Below are 7,411 nucleotides of genomic sequence, written 5' to 3'. Positions count from 1 at the left end.
AGGAAGCTATAGGTTACAACAGATTTGTGAACTCAGCCAAGCACAGTGGTGGCAGGGCCTAGCTGCTACAAAGAAGACATGTTTTAGACAATACTCATGTGTATGGGCAAAAAACTTGAGGACTGTATTTGTGACTAATTGTATAACAGATTATTTTAGTTTCTGTTCTGTGGAAAGTGTAAAGCATTCCAACAAAGGGTTTTAATGTAGATTTTTTTTTTGCACCCATGCTGTTGATTGCTAAATGTAATAGTCTGATCATGATGCTGAATAAATGTGTCTTTTAAAAAAAAAGAAAACAGTATGAAGACAATATCATGCTTCTGTCTCCTACATATTGGTTATAAAGTAGGATCCCTAGTCTTGAAGCACTCAGCACTTTGAAGAGGTAACCAAGAGAGTACAAGTGAAGCCTAAGTAGAGCATATGAAACAAATTATTTGAATTGGCACCTGACACAAAACTGGAGTAAATTACTGGAATTGGCACCTGACACAAAACTGGAGTAAATTACTCACAAAACTGGAGTAAATTACTGGAATTGGGGAGAGGGAATCAGAGTATAATGGAATCAAAAGAATATTAAGTGAAAAAAATATGAAAACAAGGGCAATATTGAGTGAGGACCAAGAACATAAAGGAGTTAGAGTAAACTGGAGTAAATTACTGGAATTGGCACCTGACACAAAACTGGAGTAAATTACTCACAAAACTGGAGTAAATTACTGGAATTGGGGAGAGGGAATCAGAGTATAATGGAATCAAAAGAATATTAAGTGAAAAAAATATGAAAACAAGGGCAATATTGAGTGAGGACCAAGAACATAAAGGAGTTAGAAGACATTGCACTCTGGGGTTTTGAAGGGAAAAGAAAATCAGATGCAAGGGATTCAAAAAATAATAAAATATTTTTGCAGATGAGTATTTTCCCTTAAATATAATCCAGAAGATATTTTAATGTTACATATTATTTTCCAGTTGTGTCAAAATATAATTGAAATGCATCACTGTATAAGTTTAAGGTGCAAAACATAATGGTTTGAATTACATATATTGTGAATTGATTATCATAAGTTTAGTTAGCATCCATTATCTCATATAGATACAATAAAATGAAAATTTTTAAAATTGTTTTTCTTTGTGGCAAGAACTCTTAGGATTTACTCTCTTAACAACCTTCATATATATTGTACAGCAAAATGAGCTACAGACATCATGTTACAAATGTATGACATACCTTATATTTATTTATTTTATAACTGAAGGTTTGTACCTCTTGATCACCTTTCTCCAGGAAAATTTTATTATATTTTATTTATTCATGGAGACACACAGAGAAAGGCAAAGACATAGGCAGAGGGAGAAGCAGACTTCCTGTGGGGAACATATCTCTGTATTAATTTGTATCCTGACTTTAATGGGTTCATTTATTAGTTTTACTAGTTTTTTGTTGATTTTGGGTATTATGTTATTCACAAATAGTGACATAAAAGTTTTACTTCTTCCTTTCCAGTATGGATGCCTCTTGAAGTGTGGATCTTAACAAAAGTGTTTGGTTTTTTCAAAGATTTCGTTTATTCATGAGAGACACACAGAGAGAGGCAGAGATACAGGCAGAGAGAGAAGCAGGCTTCCTGCAGGAAGCCCGATGCAGGATTCAATCCTGGGACCCTGAGATCATGCCCTGAGCCAAAGGCAGATGCTCAACCAATAAGCCACCCAGGTATCCCTATCCAGGAAATATTTTAAAATCATGTGTTATTGTGTCTAAATTCATGTGCACTAAATCAAGTTATAAAAAAAATAAGGATATACATGGCTAAAATTTTCCAATCACTAATGATTATAATTTAAAATCTTTGGTATCTACAATGATTTTGACCAGATCCAAATAATTCATAATTCATCATTGTTAACTATGTGCCTAGTCAAATCCATCACAGGCCCTTTGCTCAAATCTCTTGAAGGCTTCCAAACCGTTCCCTTTAAAGTGTAAAATAATAATATTTACTAACTTTTTCAACAATAGAAGTTGAAATGCCCTGTTACCTCATTTACTCATATGAATCTTTTTTACTACTGTAACAAACCCCAGTGATTTGCTTACCGGTAGTTGGCAAAAATTGCACTGTTCCAAATTTCCTGGAATTTATGTTTCATAAAATGTTTAGAAATTAATAAGGATCTTCTATAAGATTAAGTTCAGTCGTTTTCAGACTTGAGTACTGTTATCTTGGTGATGTTTGCAAAGGTTGGGCTGACAGAGATAGCATAAAGGGATTCATTGTCTAAATCTTCAATTTCATATGTACTTGCCTAAAATTTCTCTTTTCCAAACTTCTCCATCAAAATTGCCTTTCTTTATAAAAGAAAGATATATATATATATATCTTTTTTTTTCTCTTGAGTTTATTTCCTGGGTGTTGTAAAACCCATTGGGTCAATTAACACTAAATGAAATATTGGTGCATGTTTAGAAAGGGGATTACTCTACTTATAGATGACAAATACATTTGAAAGTTAGAATATTTCCATTTCTTTGCTTTCAATAAAATTGAAGGGGTATCGATAATAATAGATGATAGTTTCTTGTATAATTTTTGGTACATAACTGAAAAGGAGAACAACAAATCAAATGGCATTGCTGTAACAAAACTTTCTCCATTTCTGTTTCCATATTTATCTGAATGAAATTTTTCAGTACTTTGTTTTTTGTTTTGTTTTGTTTTGTTTTATTTATTTATGATAGTCACACACACAGAGAGAGAGAGAGAGGCAGAGACACAGGCAGAGGGAGAAGCAGGCTCCATGCACCGGGATCCCGATGTGGGATTCGATCCTGCGTCTCCAGGATCGCGCCCTGGGCCAAAGGCAGGCACCAAACCGCTGCGCCACCCAGGGATCCCAATTTTTCAGTACTTTGATCTATAAAACATTATGAAAAAAATTTATGCTGAATCCTGTAGATTACAGTAACATATAACATTAATTATGAATACATACTATAATTTTTAAAAATATTTTTAGTTATTTATTCGTGAGAGATTCAGAGAGGCAGAGGCATAGGCAGAGGGAGAAGTAGGCTCCCTGCATGGAGCCCAATGTGGGACTCGATCCTAGGACCCTGGGATTACACCCTTAGCCAAAGGCAGATGCTCAACCACTGAGCCACCCAGGTGCCCCCTGAGAATTTTTTAAATACCTAACTCTGATTCTTCTGAAGTCATTGTTATTACAATTTTCGTGTGCACAAATAAAATAAAATAATCATAACAAAATCCTGGTAAGTAATTATTAAACACAAAGAGTATAATTTTATTGGAAAAAGCCTCTCAGTTAAATGGATTGGACTTTAAAAATTATAACATGTCGGCATTTGTATTCTTCTTTGGAGAAATATTCATGTCTTCTGCCCATTTATTGACTGATTATTGGGTTTTGGGGTGTTGAATTTGATAAGTTCTTTATAGATCTGGGATACCAGCCCTTTATCTTCTCCTATTCTGTAGGTTGTCTTTTAGTTTTGTTGACTACTTCCTTTGCTGTGCAGAAGCTTTTTATCTTAATGAAGTCCCAACAGTTCATTTTTGCTTTTGTTTCCCTTGCTTTGGAGATGTGTCCACAGCAAGAAGTTGCTGTGACCAAAGTTGAAGAGGTTATGTTCTCTAGGATTTTGATGGATTCTTGTCTCACGTTTAGGTCTTTCATCAATTTTGAGCTTATCTCTGTATATGATGTAAGTTTCATTCTTGTACATGTGGCTGTTCAATTTTCTCAATACCATTTGTTGAAGAAGAGACTGTCTTTTTCCATTGAATATTCTTTCCTGCTTTGTCAAAAATTAATTGACCTTAGAGGTGAGGGTCCACTTCTGGGTTCTCTACTTTCACATTGATCTATATATCTGTTTTTGTGCCAATACCATACTGTCTTGATGATCACAGCTTTGTAATAGAGTCTGAAATTGTGATGCCACCAACTTTGGTTTTCTTTTTCAACATGCCCCTGGCTATTCAGGGATTTTTCTAGTTCCATACAAATTTTGGGATTATTTGTTCCAGTTGTGTGAAAAATGTCCATGATAACTGAGTGATGGGGATTAAGAAGGGCACATGATATGATGGGCATGGGTGTTATATGCAACTGATGAATTACTGAACTCTACATCTGAAACTAATGATGTACTATATGTTGGCTAATTGAATTTAAATAAAATTTTAAAAGTTATAACATGTATTCATAACTGAGTGTTAATTATTATAAAATATAAAAAACCCAAACTGATAGATATTTTTTTTTCTGATAGATATTTATAAAATAATTGCCATGCACTTTTCAAAACTATTAATATATTCAAAGACAAAGAAACATTGCTGAACTATTTCAGATTAAAGAAAACCAAAAAGACATGGTAACTAGGGGCAACTCAGTGGTTCAGTGGTTCAGTGGTTGAGTGTCTGCCTTCAGCTCAGGTCATGATCCCAGTGTCCTGGGATCGAGTCCTGCATCAGGCTTCCTGCAAGAAGCTTGCTTCTCCCTCTGCCTATGTCTCTGCTTCCCTCTGTGTGTATCTCATGAATAAATAAATAAAATCTTAAAAAAAGACATGGTAACTGTATAAAATGATATTGGAAAGTAGACCAGGTGGTAGTTGGGAGGGTAGGGGAAGAAGAATATTTACATATTCTCAAAGTGTCTTTCCACAGATTACTTGAGCACAAAAGGAAAAATCATAAATTTATATAGTGGAGAAACTTGTAGACATCACTTAACCAAATGATGAAAGCAAATGGGATTTTCTTGTGCTATAGAAGATATTATTGAGGAAATTAGCAAAATATGATTAAGGTTTGCAGATTAAATAATGTATTGTTCCCATGTTAATGTCTTGACTCTATAAATTTCTCCTGATTTTCATAATTGTACTGTGGTTATGAAAGAGAATGTCATTATTTTTAGAAAACATAAAGAAATAGGAAATACTTGCCTGTTTTAAGGAACTATTTAGGAGAAAATGAACATCATGTCTTAACTCTCAGATGGTTGAGAAAATAAAATCTGTATGAAAGAGTATATAAAACTAAAAACATGTAAATGTACATTCATTCTCCAGTCCTTTGATAAGGCCAAGGTTATTACTTTTTTATTGTTTTTTGCCTCCTTATTCTTGAATAATCTTACATCTATAAAGCATTATTTAAGATAACCAGTTTAAGATTGTTTCAAATAGAGTCAGAGCTTAAACATATTTTTTCAAACAATTTGCATGTGAAATCTGCCCAGATTTTTAGGATTTTTGCTAATCTTTAAAGATTTTGATTCGTATTTAATCCAATAATATCTTTTTAGTGACTCATTTTCCCAAAATGCTCCATCTTTATAGAAACAATTCTTCACTTAATTCATACTAATTCATATTCTATCCATTAATGAAATATTTATTTAACTGCATAGGGACAGTTCCTATAAGGGTGCGAGAGCTAAAATATCTGAACTAATGATGGTTCTTTAAACACTTTTGAAAAGGGGTCCCAAGGGATATGATTAATGTCACTAATTTTAAAATTAAACTAATGATGTCCCATAAAGTGGTTTAAGGTGCAGTGCCATACGGCTCTTTCTGTCACCCTCAACCAAGTGTTAGTATCAATGAATAGCATTCATTGTTCAATGCAGTGGTCAGACTGTTATGAATTATACTAATTGCAATATCTGGCACTGGCTGATTAAGAAAAAGTCATAATTGACTCCTATTAGTCTCAAAAATTGTACCAAGTAGTTTACGAAGTGCTTGGAATATACCAGAGCATGAATTCCCTCCCCATAGGGATCATATATGTTCAGATGTGGCTAGTCAGGAAGGGGAAAGGCTGATATCCAGAAGAAAAAAAATAGGACAAATAAATACATAAATAAATAAATTATATTGTATGCAAGAATGTAAAAATTTTGTAGACAAAAAGAAAAATAAATACAGCAGCAGAGACAGTGATAAGGAATTATTTTTTATTTTATTTTTTTAAAAATATTTCATTTACTTGAGGGAAAGAGAGGTAGAGAGGATGAGCAGGGAAGAGAGGGAGAAGCAGGCTCCCCATGAGCATGGAACCTGATGTGGGGCTCGATCCCAGGACCCTGAGATCATGACCTGACACTTAACTGAGCCACCCAGTTGCCCCAAGGAATTATTTTTAAAAATAATTATGGGAAAGACTCACTAAGAAATTCAAGTGAGATTTGAGGGTGAGTGAATTTAATGTTGTAGACAAAGGAAACAACTGGGCACAATGGCCTCAAGGCAGGACTACACTTGGTGTGCTTTGGGGGGCAATAGGAGGCCAATAGTATGGCAGGAGACGAAAGAGTAGGGAAAGAGTCAAAGTCAATTCAGAGATATGAAGAGAGTGGTGGTGGTGGTGGGAGCTGGTTAGTCCTCTATAGATCATTATAAGTGGTTAAGATCTTACTAAGTGAGATAGGGAACATTTGGAGAATTTTGAACAAATGAATGTTATGACCTGACATAAAGTTAAATGATTCACCCTGGTTAGCTAGTTGAAAATAGATACTTGGGAGTGGTAAAGGGAGTTAGGATGCGGCAGGATAGTCATGAGTTGATGCGGACTCTGACCAGAGTGATTGTAACAGATATCTATTTTTAAAGTGATACGAATAGAAACACCTGAGTGGCTCAGTTGGTTAGGCATCTGAGTTGGTTTTGGCTCAGGTCATGATTTCATGGGTTGTGGGATCAGGTCCCATGTTGGGTTCTTTGCTCAGCTGGGAGTCTGCTTGAAGATTCTCTCCCTCTGCCCCTCCCCCTGCTCATCTGTGCACACACTCTCTCTCTAAAATAAATAAATAAATCTTTTTAAAAAATATAAAGTGATACAAATAGTGATACAATTAAAGTGATACAATTGATAAAGTGATACAATTCTCAAAGAATTGTATATGCAATGTGGGAGAAAGAGAGGAATCAATGATGATTCCAAGACTTTTGATCAAAAGAACAAAAATTGGTGGTGTTACTATCAACATGCCTGCCTTTCATATGACAGTGAAAACCGAAGATCTGTATTGGTAACCCATGGATTTCCCCTATTTACATCCTGTAATGTCTAATAATAGATCAGGAGTGTTCCACTGGAATATCATAATACCTATTTCAGATTGCTCCTTTAATTTCCTTTATGAAAAAAAATAATTTCCTTTATGGAGTGGGCTATGCATAAAAAATTGGAACTGAGTTTGAATCTGAATCAGAACCAGCTCCAAGAAATATTCTATTCAGACTTCACAGCAGTACATTGGCGCATTTCCTAAGTGGCGGTTCATACTGGTTCCCTAACAATTCTTTTCTAGCATCTAAGTCAAATTCTTTATTCGGTAGTCAACATAATGGATATCA

Source organism: Nyctereutes procyonoides, unplaced genomic scaffold (assembly GCF_905146905.1).
Source record: "Nyctereutes procyonoides isolate TBG_1078 unplaced genomic scaffold, NYPRO_anot_genome, whole genome shotgun sequence".
In the NCBI taxonomy this organism is placed as follows: domain Eukaryota; kingdom Metazoa; phylum Chordata; class Mammalia; order Carnivora; family Canidae; genus Nyctereutes; species Nyctereutes procyonoides.
This window is presented reverse-complemented; position numbering follows the sequence as displayed.